This window comes from Salvelinus sp. IW2-2015, linkage group LG23 (assembly GCF_002910315.2).
Source record: "Salvelinus sp. IW2-2015 linkage group LG23, ASM291031v2, whole genome shotgun sequence".
NCBI classification, from domain to species: Eukaryota; Metazoa; Chordata; class Actinopteri; order Salmoniformes; family Salmonidae; genus Salvelinus; species Salvelinus sp. IW2-2015.
Window position 1 is genome coordinate 30544666 of NC_036863.1, and position 25731 is coordinate 30570396.

The 25731-nt window shown below is 39.8% G+C and overlaps 2 long non-coding RNA genes across 2 annotated transcripts; one reads left to right on the forward strand and one right to left on the reverse strand.

The window, feature by feature from the left end:
• Nucleotides 1-250: 250 nt before the first annotated feature.
• On the reverse strand, nt 251-1242 carry LOC139022852 (uncharacterized). Its single transcript, XR_011473914.1, has 3 exons — nt 1134-1242; nt 966-1039; nt 251-428 (listed from the first exon to the last, which is right to left on the reverse strand). It is a non-coding gene; the product is annotated as an uncharacterized lncRNA (long non-coding RNA).
• Nucleotides 1243-8731: 7489 nt separating this feature from the next.
• Nucleotides 8732-22629, forward strand: LOC139022899 (uncharacterized). The gene is made up of 2 exons (XR_011473973.1): nt 8732-8803; nt 22355-22629. It is a non-coding gene; the product is annotated as an uncharacterized lncRNA (long non-coding RNA).
• The last annotated feature ends 3102 nt before the right edge of the window (nt 22630-25731 follow it).

A 25731-nucleotide genomic window follows, 5' to 3' on the forward strand; every position in this document is an offset into this window, starting at 1 on the left:
GTTCCTCTCTAGGTTTCTTCCTAGGTTTTGGCCTTTCTAGGGAGTTTTTCCTTCTACACCTGCATTGCTTGCTGTTTGGGGTTTTAGGCTGGGTTTCTGTACAGCACTTTGAGATATCAGCTGATGTAAGAAGGGCTATATAAATACATTTGATTTGATTTAATTTGTGCTGTCATGTGCATTAGTAGCACAATTTCTAACCTATTTGCATTCGTTTTTACTTAAGACTTGTATGTTGGCTTCTACATTGATGTTGTTTTTAAGTTCTCAGACTTTTCTCTGACTTTTCTCTTCAGTGTGGATGGTGTATAGCATACATTTTCAACAACAAAGACAGCACTTCCAGTTTGTGTTCATTACTCTGTTGAACTCGTCTTCATTCCTAGTTAGAGCACATGGAACCACTGTTGGCATGCAAAACATTCAATCTAAAACAAAACAAAGCGTAATACGTTATAAATATAAAATATCATTGCAGTACGATAAATGACAAATTAGCCATCCATTGTGTGTCACGTTCTGACCTTAGTTCCTTTTTATGTCTTTATTTTAGTTTGGTCAGGGCGTGGTTGGGGTGGGCATTCTATGTTGTTTTTTCTATGTTTTGTTCTATTGTTCTATTTCTATGTGTTTGGCCTAGTATGGTTCTCAATCAGAGGCAGTGTCAGTCGTTGTCTCTGATTGGGAGCCATATTTAGGTAGCCTGTTTTTCATTGTGTTTTGTGGGTGATTATATTTTCTGTTCTGTGTTTTTGGTTCACCGTACAGGATTGTTCGTTTGTCTTTTCTTGTTTTTGTTCAGTATTCATTATTTCGTATTAAATCAATATGGACACTTACCATGCTGCGCATTGGTCCTACTCTTCTCCAACCACGACAAGCGTTACATTGTGTTATATCATAAATTGTCTTACATGCGTCACTGTCAAAATATTAAGTAAAACATGTTAAATAAAGTTACTAACCCAGTCAGTCTTTGGGCCACATCCAGGTTCTTTATCAGTGGCACACATGAAGCAGTTGTTGGCTTTGTTGAACTCTGAAATCATAGGCATGAACTGAACATATGGCTGTCCGACACAACTACATAAAAATAAACGTACATTTACTTTGAATGAAATGTCATTACATACCAGACATCTTTAGTATGTCCTCAGCCATTTCTTTTCGCAGTTGCTCCATGTGTTTTTGAAGGTTCCATATCAATGTGGGAGGGGATGTTGGGGAAGTTCTGTGCAACTTCCTTGGTCATCGACACCAAAAAATAAAATAGAGCTTTTGACCTAATTGTCACATAACAGCTAACCATTCATTATTGAAAGTGTAACTATCAAACCTGCATTACAAAGACCCCGCAGCTGAAGGTGTCCTGCTGCATGGTGTGAGTTATTTCCCCTCCTTTCCACTTTCCACTTTATGTCCACCCAGTCATCTTTTCCATGGCAGGATCTTCTCATTTTGAAATATTCTCGTTTTTATGTAAACATAATGGAATTCTGATTAGTTATAGGCAAATGAATACACAAGCCAAATTTGTATGCTGTTTTCCTTATCACTGTAATCTAGTAGTAGAGGTAATTTMCTTTATGCTCCATTCTACACACAGCCTAAATTATAGGCACTGAACCATTTACAGGACATTAATAAAAGTAGCATATAGGATCCAACCCTATCACAGAGAATAAATGTAGAGCGTTTGTAGACTAAGAAAAAAATATTAAGTGACAGTTTCATCAGTACGTGCATAAAGAAGGTCATATCACCAAGATCACAGATGACAGTGCCCACCAAATCTATGACAATAGAGAATGAATTGTAAGCACCAAAGTGTGTTTGTCAAAATAATCTGAAAATGTCAGTTGTTGAACATAATTCTTCAATTTGCAAAAGCAATTTATGATATATAAAGTTGAGGAATATTCCATGTACCAACACTACACGTAGAACAGACATGAGACATTCCCACATAGTATTTTTTTATGTTACTTTTATTCAACCAGGTAAGCCAGTTGAAAACAAGTTCTCATTTACAACTGCGACCTGGCCAAGATAAAGCAAAGCAGTGTGACACAAACACAGAGTTACACAAGGAATAAACAAACGTACAGTCAATAACACAACACAAAAGTCTATATACAGTGTGTGCAAATGAAGAAATATTAGGGAGGTAAGGCAATAAATAGGCCGTAGTGGCGAAATAATTACAATTTCGCAAATAAACACTGGAGTGATAGATGTGCAGAAGATGAATGTGCAAGTAGAGATACTGAGGTGCAAAGGAGCAAAACAATAAATATAAATAAAATAACAATATGGAGATGAGGTAGTTAGATGGGCTATTTACAGATGGGCTATGTACAGGTGCCATGACCTGTAAGCTGATGCTTAAAGATAGTGAGGGAGATATGAGTCTCCAGCTTCARTGATTTTTGCAATTCGTTCCAGTCATTGGCAGCAGAGAACTCGAAGGAAAGGCGGCCAAATAGGAATTGGCTTTGGGGATGACCAGTGAAATATACCTGCTGTAACCAGTGAGCTGCGATAAGGCGGGGCTTTACCTAGCAAGGACTTATAGATGACCTGGAGCCAGTTGGTTTGGTGACGAATATGAAGCGAGGGCCAGCCAACGAGAGCATACAGGTCGCAGTGGTGAGTAGTATATGTGGCTTTGGTGATGAAACGAATGGCACTGTGATAGACTGCATCCAATTTGTTGAGTAAATCAAATCAAATCAAGTTTATTTTATATAGCCCTTCGTACATCAGCTAATATCTCGAAGTGCTGTACAGAAACCCAGCCTAAAACCCCAAACAGCAAGCAATGCAGGTGTAGAAGCACGGTGGCTAGGAAAAACTCCCTAGAAAGGCCAAAACCTAGGAAGAATCCTAGAGAGGAACCAGGCTATGAGGGGTGGCCAGTTCTCTTCTGGCTGTGCCGGGTGGAGATTATAACAGAACATGGCTAAGATGTTCAAAATGTTCATAAGTGACAAGCATGGTCAAATAATAATCAGGAATAAATGTCAGTTGGCTTTTCATAGTCGATCATTAAGAGTTGAAAGCAGCAGGTCTGGGACAGGTACGGGTTCCATAACCGCAGGCAGAACAGTTGAAACTGGAACAGCAGCAAGGCCAGGTGGACTGGGGACAGCAAGGAGTCATCATGTCCGGTAGTCCTGACGTATGGTCCTAGGGCTCAGGTTCTCCGAGAGAGAGAAAGAAAGAGAGAAGGAGAGAATTAGAGAGAGCATACTTAAATTCACACAGGACACTGGATAAGACAGGAGAAGTACTCCAGATATAACCAACTGACCCTAGCCCCCCGACACATAAACTACTGCAGCATAAATACTGGAGGCTGAGACAGGAGGGGTCAGGAGACACTGTGGCCCCATCCGATGATACCCCCGGACAGGGCCAAACAGGAAGGATATAATCCCACCCACTTTGCCAAAGCACAGCCCCCGCACCAATAGAGGGATATCTTCAACCACCAACTTACAATCCTGAGACAAGGCCGAGTATAGCCCACAAAGATCTCCACCACAGCACAAACCAAGGGGGAGTGTTGGAGGCTATTTTGTAAATGACATCGATGCTGATGCAGTACGCCACAGGATGTTTTTGTGCTGGTCAAGGGCAGTCAGGTCTGGAGTGAACCAAGGGCTATATCTGTTCCTGGTTCTACATTTTTTGAATGGGGCATGCTTATTTAAGATGGTGAGGAAAGCACTTTTAAAGAATAACCAGGCATCCTCTACTGACAGAATGAGGTCAATATCTTTCCAGGATACCCGGGCCAGGTCGATTAGAAAGGCCTACTCGCTGAAGTGTTTTAGCGAGCGTTTGACTGTGATGAGGGGTGGTCGTTTGATCGCGGACCCATTACGGATGCAAGCAATGAGGCAGTGATCGCTGAGATCCTGGTTGAAGACAGCAGAGGTGTATTTAGAGGACAGGTTGGTCAGGATGATATCTATGAGGGTGCCCGAGTTTCCGGATTTGGGGTTGTACCTGGTAGGCTCCTTGATAATTTGGGTGAGATTGAGGGCATCTAGCTTAGATTGTAGGACGGCCGGGGTGTTAAGCATATCCCAGTTTAGGTCACCTAACAGTACAAACTCTGAAGATAAATGGGGGGCAATTAATTCACATATGGTGTCCAGGGCGCAGCTGGGGGCTGAGGGGTGTCTATAACAAGCGACAACAGTACTTATTTCTGGAAAGGTGGATTTTTAAAAGTAGAAGCTCGAACTGTTTGGGCACAGACCTGGATAGCATGACAGAACTCTGCAGTAGATTGTCTGGGGGAAAATGTATACACATACATAGAGGCATTTTTCAGCTATGATTTTACCACTCAGAATCCAGAATGGATATGACAATGTGGCCAGCACAAGACATAATACACCCTTACAACAATCTACTTTTTGATCTTCTTGACTTCTTATCTGGTAAACTGCTACTGTGTGTCAAGAAAAGAGCCCCAATTAGGGGTTAGTGTACTCCAGCAAAAAAGGGCTGGTTTAGATTAAAAACTATTGCCCTGTGTCCCCGTTCATAGGGGCATGAGAGATTTGTCACTGGTAGAATTGAGTTGGCACTTTATTGGCCCAAACACCCACAGACCCACAAGGTTGAGGTTACTCACGGACAGTAATTAGTAGAGGTCGACCGATTAATCGGAATGGCCAATTAATTAGGGCCGATTTCAAGTTCTCATAACAATCGGAAATCGGTATTTTTGGACACCGATTTGGCCGATTTAAAATATATATATTTTTCACCTTTATTTAATCTTTATTTAACTAGGCAAGTCAGTTAAGAACACCTTCTTATTTTCAATGACGGCCTAGGAACGGTGGGTTAACTGCCTCGTTCAGTGGCAGAACGACAGATTTTTACCTTGTCAGCTCGGGGGATTCAATCTTGCAACCTTACAGGTAAACTAGTCCAACGCTCTAACCAACCTGATTACATTGCACTCCACGGAGGAGCCTGCCTGTTTACGCGAATGCAGTAGAAGCCAAGGTAAGTTGCTAGCTAGCATTTAAACTTATCTTATAAAAAACAATCAATCAATCCATCATAATCACTAGTTAACTACACATGGTTTTGATGATATACTAGTTTATCTAGCGTGTCCTGCATTGCATATAATCGATGCGGTGCGTATCGTTGCTCCAATGTGTACCTAACCATAAACATCAATGCCTTTCTTAAAATCAATACACAGAAGTATATATTTTTAAACCTGCATATAGCTAAAAGAAAATCCAGGTTAGACGCAATATTAACCAGGTTGAAATTGTTGTCACTTGTCTTGCGTTCATTGCACGCAGATCAGTGATATGCAACAGTTTGGGCGCCCTAATTTGCCAGAATTTTACGTAATCTATTGACATAACATTGAAGGTTGTGCAATGTACAGGAAAGTTTAGACTTATGGATGCCACCCGTTAGATAAAATACGGAACAGTTCCGTATTTCACTGAAAAGAATAAAATGTCTGTTTTTCGAGATGAAGTTGCCGATTCGACCATATTAATGACCTAAGTCTATGATTTTGAATAGAGCAGTCAGAATGAGCGTGGGTAGCAGCAGCATGCTCATAAGCATTCATTCAAACAGCACTTTCCTGCGTTTTGCCAGAGGCTCTTCGTTGTGCTTCAAGCCTATCAACTCCCGAGATTAGGCTGGTGTAACCGATGTGAAATGGCTAGCTAGTTAGCGGTGTGCCGCTAATAGCATTTTCAAACGTCACTCGCTCTGAGACTTGGAGTTTTTATTCCCTTGCTCTGCATGGGTAACGCTGCTTCGAGGTGGCTGTTGTCGTTGTGTTCCTGGTTCAAGCCCAGGTAGGAGCGAGGAGAGGGATGGAAGCTATACTGTTACACTGGCAATACTAAAGTGCATATAAGAAACATCCAATAGTCAAAGGTTAATGAAATACAAATGGTATAGAGAGAAATAGTCCTATAATTCCGACAATAACTACAACCTAAAACTCTTACCTGGGAATATTGAAGACTCATGTTAAAAGGAACCACCAGCTTTCATATGTTCTCATGTTCTGAGCAAGGAACTTAAACGTTAGCATTCTTACATGGCACATATTGCACTTTTACTTTCTTCTCCAACACTTTGTTTTTGCATTTTTAAACCAAATTGAACATGTTTCATTATTTATTTAGGCTAAATTGATTTTATTGATGTATTATATTAAGTTAAAATAAGTGTTCATTCAGTATTGTTGTAATTCATTATTACAAAAAAAATAAAAAATTTGGTCCTCCAATAATCGGTATTTTTCCATTGATGCATTGTGTCTTCTAACTGTCCAAGAATAGGATCCAAAGTGTTAGGAAATATTTGTTCCCATAAATACAAAGGAGGATGTCTCTCCTCATACCTCTGGCACTTTAGTCAGACTGCCAGACTGTGCACCACAGAGCCAATCAGGAGAGAATACATACAGGTCAACGGTGCCAGTTGAAAGTCAAGGGGTGTGTCTGTGCCTTTTGGATTACTCTCTCTTTACAGAGAACCCCTGTGGTTCAAGTCAAGAGCTACCCTTCCCCTTTCAGTCTGCTCTGCGCATGTCTGAAAACCTGAATTTGAATGCAGCGTGTTTCCGATTGCTCCTCCTCTTTCTGTCCAGCAGGGTCAACCAAAAACACTTGGCATGATGGTTCATGCAGATACTGGGGACGCAATATAGACATGTATTGATCCCTTAAATGATTTTACTATTAAATCACCCATATCACAACCCTCATACCTCTTTACAAAAATGTACCTAAATCATTTTTGGAAAAACAATTTTACTCACAAAAGACGTAGGAATTTATTTTCCCAGTTAGAAATAGTAGGCCATGCATCAAATAACTATTTTCATCAGAAAAACTAACCCTCAAATGCACTATTGCATTTTGTAAGTTGTCTGCAGGTGGCTTGTTGTGAATGCACTCAAATATCAAGTCATTATCCGGTTATGTAAACTGCATTCTTATCCTCAATGTAGAAGGATTTGTCTTAAAAATGTACAGTATATGAAAGTGACGGTATGAAAAGGATTCTTTCACCTTATCAAGCTCACTCTGACTGACAAATCAGTGCCTATTACTGTGATTAAAAAGAGCATATAAAACAGTGCTTTTCATGAGGCCTACCTGTGCAYCTTCCTTTAAGCACCTCTGTTTGAACACCTCTCCTGTCCTTGATCCATTCCACATACAGCCATTTGCAGATCTTTTCAGTGTCCATGTGAAAGATAGTTATTGTGAGGCTGGAACATTTGTTAACTTCAAAATAATGTTTTAACACCCTTGTGAAATGAAGGCCTGCAAAGCTTACAGATTTAAGTCTAATAGCATGATATGAAAGTAGACAAACATCAGAGTGTGTGATATGATGGTATAGTCAGTGGACATTCTGAACCTTGTTTGAAGTCATTAGGTCACATGACCAAGGAGCTATTGAAATTTTACATTTTGAAAAAATCATGTAAAATCTTGTGAGATGAAAATGGACTAACTAAAGGGTGTGCAATGTGTAGGCCCACTAAGTGTACATTCTGAACCTTGTTTGAAGTCATTAGGTCACATGACCAAGGAGCTATTGAAATTTTAAATTTTGAGAAATTCATGTAAAATCTTGTGAGATGAAAATGGACAAACTAAATGGTGTGCAATATAGAAGGGTAGTCATTGGACATTCTGGACCTTGTTTGAGTCAAGTAGGTCACATGACCAAGAAGCTATTGAAATTCGAATGTAAATAATGCTTGTACTTTGTTTACCAGTTCAACTTGGAATACAAAATGGTGCTCACATTTACACATGTTTATTCCCTTTGGAAAGCGAATTAATTTCCAAATCGTGAAAATAAGACCTGTGCAATGTTGTGGGCAATTTTTCCAACATAATGACACTTATTTGGCTCAAGTGGTTTGAAAGCTATTGAGGTTTGAAAGCGTGAATATCCGTTGAATATCCAACTTGAAACGGTCTTTACCTCGGTCACCCATTGGGCCTGATTGCCTTATGAGTTATGTGTAGTGTAATAAATACCATTTGAAAATAACACAAGCATATTGCTATATACATTGTTATAACTAACTTCGTTTCTGAAGCAGGGCTTTCTAACACCCAAGACAGATGGCTGGACAGACCCTTCATAAACACTATAAGGAAAGCCTTGATCAAAAGACGTGCTTGGGTCCGCATTTTTTTTATTTTTTTTTTTTTATTTAACCTTTATTAACCAGGTAGGCAATTGAAAACACGTCTCATTTACAATTGCGACCTGCAATTTCACGAAATAATAGAACACACACACATACTCAAGGACAGCAGGCTGACTAACGCACACCACAAAAATCTCCTCTTAGCTGAACATTTGATAAACAAAGAACTTTTTGGCTATAAGACTCAGAAGGAGTGACGCCCAGCTCATCAGGACAAGCTGAGAAGACAAACAACCTGTCCGAACCAACAAGGACCAGAACTTCCAGACTCAACCTACTTTCCGTGGGTGGTATAAAATGTCTAGCATTCTTATACTGTGCATTTTTTGAGTTCTCTATGAGCCGAAGGAACGCAGACCGTATACCTCAGATAATGTACCAGACGTATCTTTACTCATAATTACAACGGTCGCTGTCATTACAATTTATCACCTTGTCTGAAATCGATCCTTGACCGGTCGCCCTCCATATCCAATTCAAACAGTAGCCTATGGTAATTAACACAGAGCACAACTAATTTCAATCCCTGTGGAGAAGAAGACAATCGATGAAGAGGTAAGACAATTATTTTGTCACCTATAAATGCAAATGGAAGTTTGTTTGATTGTTGGACTACTGCAATTTAGATATGGCTTATCACAAAGGGTGTCGTAAATTCCATGCGAATGTTTTGGCTCTGGCGAGTCTGGCGATAATGAACCTCTGACATTTCTCCTTAAATTAGTGTAGATGGTAATTTGAGTGATGCCACTAGTACTACGACAAGTGATCGTATTGAAAAAAATGTTTGAGATTGAGGTCGTCTGATCGAGTGTTTGAAGCAGCATCTTCTAAAACTGCAACAAAGGTTTGTATAGGTGTGAATCTGCAAGATGTTTGCATACGTTTTTACATGGAGAAAGGTGTACACAATGCTGTTCCAAATGATTCCTCTAATTGTGTTACACAATGACCATAACCAACAGTAGTAAAAACCCTAAGTCTAGAAGTTACATTTTGTACCATGAGGAGAATTGTATTATACAGATCAAATTGTATTTGTCACATGCTTTGTAAACAACGGGTGTACTACCAGTGAACTGCTTATTTACAGGCCCTTCCCAACAATGCAGAGAAACTATAGAAAAAATAACACGGAATAAATACACAATGAGTAAAAACCTGGCTATATACACACGGTTATGTGCAGAGGTGCTAGGTAGATATGTGCATGTAGGTAGGGGTTGATGGGGTCAGTCATGTACAGCCGTAGCATCATTTAAAAAAAAATCAGTTTATGGAATTTGTCTTTATTATAATTATTCCCTCAGACCAAACAGTTTTACAGGAGAGGAGAGAACCCACTGTGACCCAATCATTAACTGAGTGCTTCTTTAGAGCAAGGCATATCCTGTGAAATGTTTAAAAAATGAATGTTCGACTTTAAATATTCTACCTCGGCAGTTACATTCTAAATCATCAACACCTATTTATTAATTTCTTCATGCAACAAACCTTGATGTTTTAGGTCTGTTTAGTGGAAACAGTATGTAAATACACTGCTTTTTATTTTCTTAATGGTACTTGTCTCCTTTCACCTAATGTAACACCTGGTTTACCTAACTAGAGGCACATCTCAATAGGTGGTCCAGTTAAGTCATAGCATTGCACAAGTGGGGGCTTTCCTCTTCTTGTTCTGTATTGTTCCTCAAGCATGATGACATCCCATTCCCATCAGACCAATGTCTTGAATGGCTAAAAAGTTGTCTAAAAACCACTTGTTAGTGTGTTTTTTTTACCCTTCAGTGTGTGTACTGTGCTTGTAGTTGGGATATCGCTTTTCAAAAGTAAAATTTCAGCCATTGCTGGAGGACGTCTTGCATCTGGAGGACATTTCATTTTCCATTGTAATGCATATAAAGACAATATATTAAACAGATTGCTTTACGTTGAGGTTTACTTTAATGAAACCAAAGCCATATTTATGATTGTTGGAGCACAATCCTTTGTACAACGAACTTACTATCGAAGTTGGTTTAATACAAGACATTCACCACATTAACACAATAGTAATGAACAATAATGGATGCACAGTACCTGTGCAATAAATATACATCAAATGAGTCCAAACCACTTCTATCAATGGAAATAGATTTTCAGCACTTGTTTCTGTCTGTAGTCACTCCCCCTTCTCCATCATCCATCTCTACTTTTCAGTCTCATGACATTTTATTGGTCACATACACATACTTAACAGATGTTATTGCGGGTGTAGTGAAAGGCTTGTGTTCCTAGCTCCAACAGTGCTGTAGTATCTAATAATGCACACATCTAAAAGCTGACAGAGTCCTTGTAGTAGAATATTAAATGATTAGCTTTGGCATCAACTACAATCAACAGTTTACAGTAGAAAGGATATCAAACATTCAGATCTGTATTTACATAGGCCTAATCATGTGAAGTTACGAAACCTCTAAGGCTTAGTGTGTACACACCTCTTGACAGTTGTGATATGCATTAATTGGCACAACCGTTGTTGACAAATGGATTACATGGCCGTTGTTCCACGGGAGTGTAGACTAAGCCTGTTCATGCTCCAATTCGTGTCAGTCACTAAATAAGAACTTGAGTGAACTTAATTTTACTCAATATGAATTCATACCTTAAGCTAACACTTCTCTGGTACTTCCGGCTAGGGTCAGGCAGCTTCATGTTCGGGAATGGAGGACTTAGGGTAATGGAATATCAACATGAAATGTGCATAACTTAAAGACATGCACACAAATTATATGGCACCCACAATGGTGGCAGCTTTTTGTTTACTGTGTGTTTTTAAAAATAGCACAGTTAGACCATGAACAATATCAGATATGGAAATCATTCTCAATATAAGTAACATCTATAAATGAATGAGACCAGGTGTGTCATCTGATTGAGAACTGCTGATACTATCTTGGTCTATTTTCTTTAGGAAAATCTGCCACTGAACCACACACACTTCTATTTATTGAGTGAACAGAACATTTTAGCTTTAATTACCTGGGTATCCCACTGAAGTCAACATCACTTTTTCATGGGAGACCTGCTGGTATGGCTGAAGGCTTGAGTATTTTCACTCTTTTAAAATGTTTATTATATATTTTTTTAAAGCAGGTAAATGGCTAAACAAGTGGCACGACCACAGCTGCATGAATTTGTTATCTCTCCATATGTTAATTTATGAATGTCTAAGGCCAGCTAGCTAGACCGAAGTGTTCAGGCTACATTGTTGTCATTCAGTAAAGGTGTACTGTAGCTAGCCCCTGTACTAGCCTACTGTAGTGTGTGTATATAAGCAAGCTACAAAGAAAACAATCAATTTCATCGAGTCTTTTTTGCTCAATATATGTATTTAGTGACAGCATGGCAAACAATTTGAGACTATCTATTAAAAGTGAACTGGATCTAGAGGCAGCTGAAGATAGCTATCTTGGACATAAATCAGAGAATAATTGCAGTCGTTGTAAGAAGTAATTTTCAGATAGAGAAATGCCAGGTCGGTCCGTGTCTACAGTGACTCTGATGGTTGTTCGCTCTGTGAGGTAGCTAACATTATAGTGGCCTATGGGATGTGGAACAGCGCCACAAAACAAACCTGTGGCCATAAGTCATCACTATGGGCGTAATATTTAACAGACAATGAATAGGAAAAGTTAAGCTTTACTATATCTGGTACCAGACGCAAAGGCCGCGAACCGCCGCAAAAAAACGTGTGAAGCGGGCCTCCCGCTCGCGAACAGCGCAAATGGACAGATTGCTGCCGTAGCCACTACTCCTGCAGTTGTTACTTCCTGGTCCAAGAGGGTGGAGGGGCGCAGAATCGATGGCGCTACAGTGCTCAGATGACTGCTCATGCAATGCACGCTAGTGATGGGAAACTGAGGTTTTCTGAAGCCTTTGGGACCAAATTGTGCCTAAAATTTTATATTATTAAAGCTTTTAACAATGCATATTAGTGACATCTGCTGGTCAGCAATGAAAAGCAGCATTTGAGTTTTATTTGTGTGTTTTTGCCACTATTTAAAATCGCCATGGCTCAGCGGTTTGTCTCCAGTCTTCGTAGACAACAATCACTTACCATTGCAGGTTTGCCCCTTCCACCATGCTTCCCTTAATTCTGTGATTCTCTTTTTGAGAAATTGAATCTATGGCATTATTTAGGATGCTTAAGACAGAAGCTAAAACTTTACTCAACTAATTGTAAAAAAAATTTGCGGTTTCACAACGATTTTCTAATTAATATGCCTTCGCCTGGAGTCGACCCCATTCCTCTGTCGTCTGAGTGTTCTGGTCTCCGAGATCCCGACTCCTTTTGGAGCACATTGCTCATTCTAATATTTATATATTTCTTAACTCAATTCTTTTACTTTAGGTTTGTGTGTATTGTTGTGAATTGTTAGATATTACTGCATTGTTGGAGCTAGGAACACAAGCATTTCGCTACACCCGCAATAACATCTGCTAAATATATTTGTRACCGATTTTAGATTTCTGTCTCATGAAATTACTGACACTGGCTAGACATTGGATTGGCTGACAGTCTCAACTAGCAAAAAGCCACCAATGGAAATGCGAGAAAGGCTCAGCTAAATTAATCCAACCATCATCGCCAGTTTGACGTGTTGTCCAATCATATTCGTCCTTTGGCATGAGCCCCGCCCCAACTCAAATTTTCAACACACATACTGCGGCCTTGACACAGCATCAATTGTTTACATCACACAGAGCTTTAAGTATTTTTTTTATAATATTGCATGAAAACGATGAATGTTATTGCCATGTGAAGTTGTAAGAATGGAAAAGAGAACTGTAAATGTTAATATACAGTGCGATTTGTCATCTACTTATAATGCACGTAGCATTGGTTTCGGCATCGGGAGAATCACCCAGCACTTGGCTGCATTTTCAATACATTTACAATCGTAGCAACAAAAAAATTCTACTTAAATTCGTGCTTTGTTGTATGGTAGACGTCTGAAGTTGTGAAATCGTGTGCACATCTTGCAGGCTTCAGTACATTAACGTTAGCATGCTACAGTAGTTCATTTTAGGTTCCAGTGCATGTGAAAGATTTTTTCAACATGTATCAGTCATGTCTTAGCTAATACAGTACCAGTCAAAAGTTTGAACACCTACTCATTCAAGGGATTTTCTTGAATTTTTCTTTTTTTCTACATTGTAGAATAATAGTGAAGACATCAAAACTATGAAATAACACATATGGACTCATGTAGTAACCAAGTGTTAAACAAATCAAAATATATTTGAAATTGTTCAAAGTAGCCACCCTTTGMCTTGATCACAGCTTTGCCCACTATTGGCATTCTCTCAACCAGCTTCAGGAGGTAGTTATGTGGAATGCTTTAAAATGAACAGGTGTGCCTTGTTTAATTTGTGCAATTTCTTTCCTCCTTAATGCGTTTGAGCCAATCAGTTGTGTTGTTACAAGGTAGGGGTAGTATACAGAAGATAGCCCTATTTGGTAAAAGACCAAGTCCATATTATGGCAAGAACAGCGCAAATAAGCAAAGAGAAATGACAGTTCATCATTACTTTAAGACATGAAGGTCAGTCAATCCGGAAAATTTAAAGAACTTTGAAAGTTTCTTCAAGTGCAGTCACAAAAACCATCAAGCGCTATGATGAAACTGGCTCTCATGAGGGCCACCACAGGAAAGGAAGACCCAGAGTTACCTCTGCTGCAGAGAATAAGTTCATTAGTTAACAGCCTCAGAAATTGCAGCCGAAATAAATGCTTCAGAGTTCAAGTAACAGACACATCAACTGTTCAGAGAAAATGATGTGGATATATTAAAGCAACATCTCAAGACATGAGTCAGGAAGTTAAAGCTTGGTCGCAAATGGGTCTTCCAAATGGACAATGACTCCAAGCATACTTCCAAATTTGTGGCAAAATGGCTTAAGGACAACAAAGTCAAGGTATTGGAGTGGCCATCACAATGCCCTGACCTCAATCCTATAGAAAATATGTGGGCAGAACTGAAAAAGTGTGTGCGAGCAAGGAGGCCTACAAACCTGACTCGGTTACCCCAGCTCTGTCAGGAGGAATGGGCCATAATTCACCCAACTTATGGTGGGAAGCTTGTGGAAGGCTACCTGAAACGTTTGACCCAAGTTAAACAATTTCAAGGCAATGCTACCAAATACTAATTAAGTGTATGTAAACTTCTGACCCACTGGGAATGTTATGAAAGAAATAAAAGCTGAAATAATTCATTCTCTACTATTATTCTGACATTTCATATTCTTAAAATAAAGTGGTGATCCTAACTGACCTAAGACAGGGAATTTTTACTAGTATTAAATGTCAGGAATTGTGAAACTGAGTTTAAATGTATTTGGCTAAGGTGTATGTAAACTTCTGACTTCAACTGTATATTTGTTCAGTATACATATCACATGGCATTGCAAAAGGTTCGATTTTTGGTCYGGCACTGTTCACTTTATATATGTTATCAGAAAGCACAGCATTGATTTTTCACGGCTACGCAGACACAACTTTACATTTCTGTGTCACCGGAGGATTTTAGCTCCACGGATAAATGATTGGGACTGTATTAGTGATTTTTAAATACTTGGATGGCTCAACTTCCTCCAGCTAAATCTAGACAAGACCGAGGTACTGGAGCCAAAGCACGGAGTGATAGTCTGACTGCACGTTTTAATTCACGGTCAATGAAGTTAAGAAAACCTAGGTGTTATTTTAGATTCTGAACTCAAATCGCACATTAGGCATGTGACAGCTTTTCACCATCTGAGGAACATGTGCGGCCATTTCTCTGTCAGGCAGTTACAGAGAGACTCATCCATGCTTTTATTGCAAGTAGGCTTGACTACTGTAATACTCTCCTGTCTGGTCTACCCAAGAAAGCCATTGGTCAACTGCAAACATACAGAATGCTGCAGCACGGGTACTGACCAAGACTAAATGGAGAACACAGAACACCGGTTTTATGGTCTCTGCACTTTTTCTTTTTATAATTCATTTAAAGATTAGGACAACATAGCACATGGCTACTTTGTTATGCATTGTTTATATTTGAATGGGTGTGTTTTTGCTCATTGTCCCCCAAGTAAAAGTGAGTCACCCAGTAAAATACTACTTGAGTGAAAGTATTTGGTTTTAAATATACTTTAGTAAAAGTACAAATCGTTTCAAATTCCTTATTAARCAAACCAGACGGTACCATTTAAAAAAAATATATATATTTACGGAAAGCCAGGGGCACACTCCAACACTCAGACATTTACAAATGAACTATGTGTTTAGTGAGTCTTCCAGATCAGAGGCAGTAGCGATGACCAGGGATTTTCTCTTGATAATAGTGTGAATTGGACCCTTTTCCTGTCCTGCTAAGCATTCAAAATATAATGTACTTTTGGGTGTCAAGGAAAATGTATGGAGTAAAAAGTACATTATTTTCTTAAGGAATGTAGTGAAGGAAAAGTTGTCTCAAATAGTAAAGTACAGATGACCCAACAAACTTTCTAGTACCACTTAAGTACTTCACACCACTGCCCCCCCCACCCACTTTCTTCACATTTGGCAAAGCCCTCCGTCCTTGACAGCAAAGATTTAGCAGGTTGTTCAACCCTATTCAGAGGCTTTGAAGCCACCGGTCCGCCATATTGGCACTCCCTATTGCAGCAGTCCTCCATAGGAATGAATGGAATTCCACATTATTTCAATGAGATGTTTCAAGGACAAAATTGCATGTATTTTTTTGTTGTGGTGGCAGTAACATTAGTACTCGCAAAAAAATKATTTTTGCTTGTGTATATATTTTACAAGTATGCATTAGTGTCAAATAGAATAAACGTGTCAAACAAATGTAGAAATTAATAAATGCATTTCTATAGCTTTCAACGTCTTTCTTACAATTGAGGAGTACCAACATGGCTGTGCCTTGACCTAAATACAGTGCCCCCTGTCAGCCATCCAGGATTTGTACACACCATTGGTTTTGAAAATGGCTTGCAATAGAAGGCACCGGAACGACGGCGAAACAAGTGGGATTTTGCATTTTGCGAAACTACGTGATCAAACGGACCTTCGGATGGGAATTTCAGGCCGCAGTCAAACCCTTCGTTGTGCGACAAGATTAGTTACGGAAACTAACATTGCTGGTTGACCAGAAACAGGTCGGTGGATAAGCGAAACAGAATCTATCGTTCGATATTGTGGCAGGCGGTTTAGCAACAGATTTGCTGGACTATGGTCGACATGGATAATTGTTCTGATGATATTGGTGGGGATAAGTCAAAGACCTGGATGTCTGTGCTGAAAAGGAAAAATCATCACTAATTCATCTTATGCAGAGACTGCAAGGCAGATTGGTGGAACTATTAAGAAGAATGCTGGAGGTAATAGGGTCAGTCCTGGAATAAGTGGACCTCCTGTCGAATGTTGCGTATGTTAGTCCTGACACGGATAGGAGACCTGTTCAGAAATCCTTTTTCTCACAAATGTGTTGTCAAAGGACCCGTTGATAGTTAATCAGATTGACTTTATAGCCTTCATTTGAAAGGTTATCAACTTTACTGCATTGATGGAAAGAACTGCGAAGTTGAAGCAGCAAAATAGTTAAGAGTAACAAATGTTATTGTCACAATGATTGGTGATATGTTGAGTCCTAATGATGGAATGTCTAAGTTTGATAGGCGAAGTTATGGTTTTTGTCATCCTTCAATGGAATGCCAGAAGCCTTATTGCTAATGGTCAGGAGTTTAAGAAATGTGTAATAGATTTAGAGATCAACCCTGATGTGTTCAAGGAACATGGCTTAGACCACATCTTGATTTTATTATTCCTGGTTATTGTTAGATCAGATCTGATAGCACAACCACCACCCTGTCCAGTTGCTCTATGTTCATAAGGGAAGGTCTTGTATATCGTAATATACCTGTCCCATCTGAATATGAATGTGTGGTGGAAATCTACAGTCCAGGTAGTAATATTAAGTTGCAACATTTTTACAACCCTTGTCGTCAACTAACTGTAGTGACGTCTGAAATATCACGAGAATTGGGCTCTAGAGATTGTGAGGCAACTTTAATGCACAGCTGCTAATGGTACTATTGTGGAAGGTATGATGGAAACGAGCATTGGTATGTCTTAACGATGGATGTGGTACAGTAGTTGTTGGAGTGGTTACATCCTGCCTGGGCCTCACACTGGCTTCTAACTCTATTGCATCTATGTGTGAATGGAATGGATGATTCTACTGTTGGAAGTGATCATTTCCTGATTTGGTGTACCATGAACTGTGATGTTACTATTCCAGGTAGAGTACCATTCAGAAGATGGGGCTTTCATAAAGCAGACTGGGAAAAGTTTGAGTCTGTTGGAAAGTTGTCTTTGAGAGGCCAGTTGATGTAAACTCACGAAAAAAAACAAAGTCTTTTTTTCAGGACCCTGTCTTTCAAAGATAATTCGTAAAAATCCAAATAACTTCACAGATCATTGTAAAGGGTTTAAACACTGTTTCCCGTGCTTGTTCAATGAACCATAAACAATTAATGAACATGCACCTGTGGAATGGTTGTTAAGACACTAACAGCTTACAGACGGTAGGCAATTAAGGTCACAGTTATGAAAACTGAGGACACTAAAGAGGCCTTTCTACTGACTCTGAAAAACACCAAAAGAAAGATGCCCAGGGTCCCTGCTCATCTGCTTGAATGTGCCTTAGGCATGCTGCAAGGAGGCATGAGGACTGCAGATGTGGCAAGGGCAATAAATTGCAATGTCCGTACTGTGAGATGCCTAAGACGGCGCTAAAGTGAGACAGGACGGACAGCTGATCGACCTCGCATTGGCAGACCACGTGTAACAACACCTGCACAGGTTCGGTACATCCGAACATCACACCTGCGGGACAGGTACAGGATGGCAACAACAGTGTCTAAACACCGTGCTTCTACACCTGCATTGCTTGCTGTTTGGGGTTTTAGGTTGGGTTTCTGTACAGCACTTTGAGATATCAGCTGATGTACGAAGGGCTATATAAATAAATTTGATTTGAACTGCCTGAGTTACACCAGGAACACACAATCCCTCCATCAGTACTCAGACTGTCCGCAATAGGCTAAGAGAGGCTGGACTGAGGGCTTGTAGGCCTGTTGTAAGGCAGGTCCTCACCAAACATCACCGGTAACAATGTCGCCTATGGGCATAAACCCACCGTCGCTGAACCAGACAGGACTGGCAAAAAGTGCTCTTCACTGATGAGTTGCGGTTTTGTCTCACCAGGAGTGATGGTCGGATTTGCGTTTATCGTCAAAGGAATGAGCGTTACACCGAGGCCTGTACTCTGGAGCGGGATCGATTTGGAGGTGGAGGGTGTCGTGACAATTTCCTGTATTACCAAATGAGGAGAGTTACAAACCACACACCAGTCAGAGTTATACTTAAACTTCATCTTTAATAATATGAGCTTTACAATAGCCCTTTGACTCTCAGATCAATTCAGTGTCAATAATGAATTCTGATAGTCCCTACAGAAGAATGCAAAGATCTTTTATAGCCAAGATACACACCTCTCAACTTACATGACGAACCACAGATCTTAGGAACAGTTCACAAAGAAAGACTTTTACTTGAGAGAGGAGTATCCCATAGCCAGATAGCATTCGCTATAAATTATCGTTCAGTTTGGTCTCTAAGACGAGGTTCTAATCTCGTTCCTGGTACTTCATAGTACAAAAACATTACCTCATCCAAGGCATAACTCAATTGTCAACTCTAGATACTTCCATCTCAAGTAAACCCCCTCTTGACTTCACTCCTGGACAAGCTCACTGAGGGGAGGGACTTGGGCACAGACATTGTAGAGACAAGTAATTGGTTCCCCCTTAATCACGCCATCCCTTCACATGGTTTAACAGATACATTCACATATGAAGACAATGTTCCATCCTGTCCTCTTCCCTTTCTGATATTCTGCATAGCACCAGAGACATGTAAAAGACAAGCCTGACCTCTCCCCTCTCTGGGCCCCAAATGACTGAGCCCCAGCTTAGAGGAAAATGCAACTGCCAACACTATAGTCCAAAAGGATACATTCTAATGACAAGTATCTCACATAAATAAGATGTTTTATTTACATAATATGCTTATCTATGTTACCCAACTAATTCTGATTCATCCGCCACATTCCCCTCTCAAGGGACTCTGTCCCTTCTGGAGAATCAGAACAGTAACGTTACACTTTACTAACAGTAGTTTCAGAGTATATGAATTATGAAAAATACATAATCAAAATTTAAAGATAATAGGGAATCAAATCCCTTCAATGTCGAGTACCTTTTTTCCATGTAAGCTTTCTCCCTTCAGAAACTGAGTTTACAACCTTTATACCACAAGACAGACTTGCATATGTTTAATCACACAGAATAATAGATTGTTGAGGAAAATAAAAAACAGAACATAGAAATGCTCCCTAAGTTACAGGAGAACCAGTGTCTAAACACAGGCCTCATCACAACATATAGGACAGTCATCCCTCTAAGTCCTCATGCTCAGAATTGGAGTCCTCACCATCAGAGATGTAGTCAGGAATAGAGAATASGTCAGGGAAATCATTCATATTCCAAATCATAATTAAAAACCCAACTAATTATCCAACCAAAATTTCGAATGACATTGCTCAGTGATTCAAATTGGTCTTATCACTCAAAGTAAAAAACTCAATTTAACACACATTGWMATTGGCAGAATGTACATATATAATAACATCCAGTATAATTATCCCTTAAGTCTACTATTAACTTTATCACGATTATACTACAGATCAGTATCTCAATGCATTCTTAATCTAAATTACTATAACTTCACATGGTGTAGACCTCTACAATCAACCTGATACCACAAAAGTCAAAAAAAAAATTGGCACAGTTGACCAACCCCATCCTTCAGGCACTGTTTTTTCTGGCGTCCTTTTCGTTCTTCTTCAGATAGCTTTACAGTTCAAAGTGGATGGCCCATGATAATGTCCAAATTTCAATGTCTCACCTTTACCACCCATTATGTCTTGTCCATTCGTCAACCAATATACCAGCAACATAAGAAACGTTTAGAACAGATCTCTCGCCATGCTCACTCCACGTGGACTCCTCTCACACTTCTGAGAGAAACATGAGAGAAAAGCAGTTGATAGCTTAGATCGGATACTGTACACCGATTTCTGGCTTGGTTCCTTTCTCTCGGTAGAAGTGGTTCGGACAGGGCCTTATTCAACGCCTTTGTCACACTTCTTCAGCCAGTTAGAGGGGGTTTTGAGGTACACACACTGTTCGGTCCAATTATCTCTTCCATGCATTAAGATACCGTCTGATGTCACTTTTCATGATAACCTCGAAAGAACAGATCAGAACAACAGTTTAGTTCAGTTCATTAACTACATGATAAATTATTACTTTTACCAATTATTCTTAATACAAATGTCTAAACATATTTCAAAGAGAATAACAACATATTCTATTGAAACTATTCTTTCAAATGGGCTTATACTCCCCATCACACTGTCAACTCCATCGTAGAGCCAAAGGATCAGGAAGTTAGACCTATAACCCATCGGGAATAGAACAAACAACACAACAATACAATACACTCCTTTACATATCACTCAAGGTGTGTAAACTTCAATCCAAAACCTCAAAGAACTGAATCYTCCCCCATTTTTAACACATAACTCTCAGTATGAGAGGAATGTATGAAACAACACTACTACTGGTCAAAAGATAAAACAACATTTAAAATCACTACTTGGAAAACCTCCACAAAGAAAAAATATTTTACCCATATGGTCATAGGTAAATAGACTTAAAGCAGCCTACCCTTAGTTAATATGGCTAAGAACTATAAACTCCATCTTATTTATCAATTACACAAATTACCTTGAAATCAGTATTACAAATGACCTTAAATTCATTATCCAAATGGCTTTCCAATGAGGGTGATCAAGCCACAACGGAAAGTCATGATAAAGGTCATAGGTCATACAAAACCCTTCAAAGAAGTGTTTCTTACTATATTAGACAAATTACAAAAATAGTCAAACATTTCCTACATGTTGTATCCCAGGTTCCCAGAACATTCCTTTATCAAAATAATTCTCGTGTTTAATTAAAACTCAGAAAATAAAAACTCAGAAAAAGTCCATGTGCGTGCGTGCCCCTTTAAGAAACCTTGGCCCTAACACAAATGGAAAACTCACCAAACCCAAAGGAAATTTTAAAACAAATCAAACATAGTATTTTAAAAACACCAACAAATAGTCAAATGTGTTGTGTGTATTTGCAAACCTTAAAGTAAAAACACACAAACTTCCAGGCCCTTTTCAATTTGGTAGTTTACGGCCTCAATCTCACTCACTCTCCCCAAGATTATAGTCCCAGGAAACATTTCAAAGAGAGACAATGACACCCCCATTTTCCCAGAAAAAACACAAAACACTTCGTTAGCCTTCATTATACTACACCAATTCAGAAACTCAAAAGTGAACTATAAACAAAACCTAATGATAATTCCACTGTACCTCAAATCATTAATCATACATTTTAATCTACATCTAATTTGTATGCTTAATTCAACATACACTACCCTTAGATACAATTATCCTGATACAATTATCCTGGTATCATTACTATCTAAATGTAATAATTTTTTCCTCTGTCACAAATGTAGTACATTTCTCAGCATAAGGAATCAGTGATATTTAATCCCAGGCATTTAATAAAAATGTAGACGTGTTCTCCCATGTCTCCTTTAATTTACATACTTTAGGTAACTTCCATCCGTCCCGTAGAAAGACTCCTACTCAAACACATACAATAAACAAACCCATAACCCCTTTAATCAGCAATCGAATCATATCAACCTGTTGATATGTGTAGTAAAAACTATCCWGATTTTTAACAAATCTAAAATCTTTCAAAAGTTGGCGCTGTCTCATCAGCGTAAAATTCAAAACTAACTTTTTTCCACTCATATCTACAAGGTTTGCATTCCCCAAAGGTCAATACTGTTCAGCTCGTACAATAATGATCTTCCTTCTGTCTGTACAGGGTCTGAAGTTCCAATGTATGCAGATGATACAGTGATACAGCTCAGCCCGTGGACGGTGCAATCACATCGCGTCAACACCCACCTTGGGCCTTCGCGATGCTTTGTTTTAATTAAACAGTCGGATTCCCCTGGTCCGCACCAGTTCTAAGTCAGCTGCTAGGCGCCGGCCGAGGCAACCCGCCGGAGACCCCGCGTAAACGGGGCCRACGAGCACCGTAGCTGGGGAGATCCGCGAGAAGGRCCCGGCACGCGTCCAGAGTCGCCGCTGCCAACCRCCAAACCCAACCCCTCGCCGGTCCGCCTTCGGCCTGCCGCAGGACACCACCCCAATGGACCCCCACAAGCAGCCCCTTGCGAGACCGCCAATGAGAGCCCCTGTGATGGGCCACACGACAAACTTCCAACGGTGGCGAGAGGAGGGCGGCGGAGCAACTGCTCCCCCAGCCGCGGCTCGAGCCCAGCCCCGCTTCGACTTTCCGAACCCATGTGAGTGATTTTGAGATGCTCCGTGAAAATTATCCCCTCACCCTTGCTCTGTTCTCCCCCTCAGTGGCCTGTGCTAGAGTGGCGTGCAATGGAGTCCAGCAACTGTGCGGCAGTGACCAATCCCCAAATGGACTCAACGCAGTGCAAGTGTGTCTTCTACCAGGATGGACTGTTCTTGTTTATGTATCTGTGTTTGTAAATGTATTCACTCTTTGGTCCTTGAACGAAATATAAAGAAACTACATTTTGAAAACCTTGTCTGTGTGGTGGCCTTGAACCTTAGTACCTGCATTTTTTGACATGCAATTTTTCTCCATCTGTAAAAGTCTAAATTGAAGGAGGCTTTTCTAGAAACTTGTTTGCTCAAAGAAATTCTTATTTTAATGCCCTTGTGTACTTATTTACTTGTTTGAAACCATAAGTAATCCACTGCATGTACAAAATAAAATGATACTTCTACTTGTTGAATGCAGTATAACCACAGTACACTAGTATAACTGCAGTATGCTGCAAGTACTGTCCAAAATAACACCTTTTTACTGCAGAAATATTGCAATTACTGTGTCCAAAATATATACTGCAGTTTTCAAAATGGCCATCCTTTTTAAGGGCAGCATTGTTGCAGCCAATGATCTAAACCATTGGTTGTGGCTCCATTGATGTTTTAAAGAGTTGTGAAGTTTCCAGCTGTAGGTTATCAAGTCGGATCTGGAAGGCGCGTTTTCGAATAGCAAACAACCAAACTCTCAAACTTAATCAGCACAACAGTTTTCAGCTGTGCTAACATAATTGCAAAAGAGTTTTCTAATGATCAATTAGCCTTTTAAAATGATAAACTTGGATTAGCTAACACAACATGCCATTGGAACACAGGAGTGATGGTTGCTGATAATGGGCCTCTGTACACCTATGTAGATATTCCATAAAAATATTTCTGATCAATTTGATGTTATTTTAATGGACAAAAATGTGCTTTTCTTTCAAAAACAAGGACATTTCTAAGTGACCCCAAACTTTTGAATGGTAGTGTATATTAGGGTAGAGTACATTTTTACAACAGTCTATATATTTTCCCCTGGCAAGCCTGTATCAGGGGTATTCAAATCTGAGCCTGGAGGTCCAGAGTACTGCTGGTTTTCTGTTCTATTTGATAATTAATTGCACCCACCTTGTGTCCATGGTCTAAATCATTCCCTGGATAGAGGGGTAGAATGAAAATCACCAGTGGGAATGGCTTCAATGTCCAGATTAGAATTTGTCTGGTCTATGTGGTCTTTAAAAAAGAAAGAAAATGGCACCGACAGAGGGCTGCCTCGCTTGTAGTTCTTAGGAAACTTTGCAGTATTTAGTTTTTTTTCTGTATTATTTCTTACATTGTTAGCCCAGAAAATGTTATGTGTTATTACATACAGCCAGGAAGAACTATTGGATATCAGAGCTCACCGAGACTACCAGCATTACGACCAGGAATATGACTTTCCCGAAGCGGATCCTTTGTACGCACCACTCAGGGCAATTGAACTTATTCCAGAGGCCGACCCAAAACAACTCCGGCGAAGTAGAGGGATTCTGAGCGGTCTTCAGGTCAGACTTAGAAGGCGCATTCACACCAAATACCGCTTCCGAGTATATTACTCGCTAATTTTCAGTCCCTGGATTACAAAGTTGGCGAGATCAGGGAGGGCAATGGTTTCTTTCCAGAGAGACATCAGGAATTGTAACATACTCTGTTTCACGGGAACATGGCTCACTCGGGATATACCTGTCGGAGTTGGTCCAGCCATCTGGATTCTCAGTTCATCACGCTGACAGGAATAAACATCTCTCCGGGAAGAAGAAGGGTGGGGTGTGTATGTTTCATGATTAACCTCTCTGGGATATTCGGGACGTTAGCGCCCCACCTCAACAACAGCCAGTGAAATTGCAGGGCGCCAAATTCAAAACAACAGAAATCCAATCATTACAATTCCTCAAACATATAAGTATTTTACACCATTTTACAGATACACTTGTTGTAAATCCAGCCACAGTGTCCGATTTCAAAAAGGCTTTACGACGAAAGCACACCAAACAAAAAACACAGCCATTTTTCCAGCCAAAGAGAGGAGTCACAAAAAGCAGAAAGAGATMAAATGAATCACTAACCTTTGATGATCTTCATCAGATGACACTCAGGACTTCATGTTACACAATACATGTATGTTTTGTTCAATAAAGTTCATATTTATATCCAAAAATCTTAGTTTACATTGGCGCGTTATGTTCAGTAATGTTTTGCCTCCAAAACATCCGGTGATTTTGCAGAGAGCCACATCAATTTACAGAAATACTCATAATAAACATTGCTAAAAGATACAATTGTTTTGCATGGAATTATAGATAAACTTCTCCTTAACCACACTTCACTCCCTTATCTACCTTTTCTGTTACACTTTGAGTACAGGTTACTTCCAAACAAAGTAACCATAGGACAGGGGTGTCAAACTCATTCCACAGAAGGCTGTGTCTGCAGGTTTTTGTTTTTTTCCTTTCAATTAATACCTAGACAACCAGGTAAGGGGAGTTCATGCCTAATTAGTGACCTTAATTCATCAATCAAGTACACGTGTGGAGCGAAAACATTGCAGACACTCGACCCTCCGTGGAATGAGTGACATGTGCCATAGGATATGAGTTATGTGAGGGTTTGTGTACTGACACCTTTTAAATATAACTGCCAGAGCTTTTGGCATGTGGCAGCAGCCTGTAAGGAGAAAGCATGAGTGTGGGGACGGAGTACAACCAAAGTGCTGCAGTTGTGGGGGTGCTCAGTGAAACAGGCAGTGGAGGTGCAACAAGTGRGAGTGGAGAGAAGGGTGTCATGCTGAGGCAGTGATGGTGGTCCAGGCAA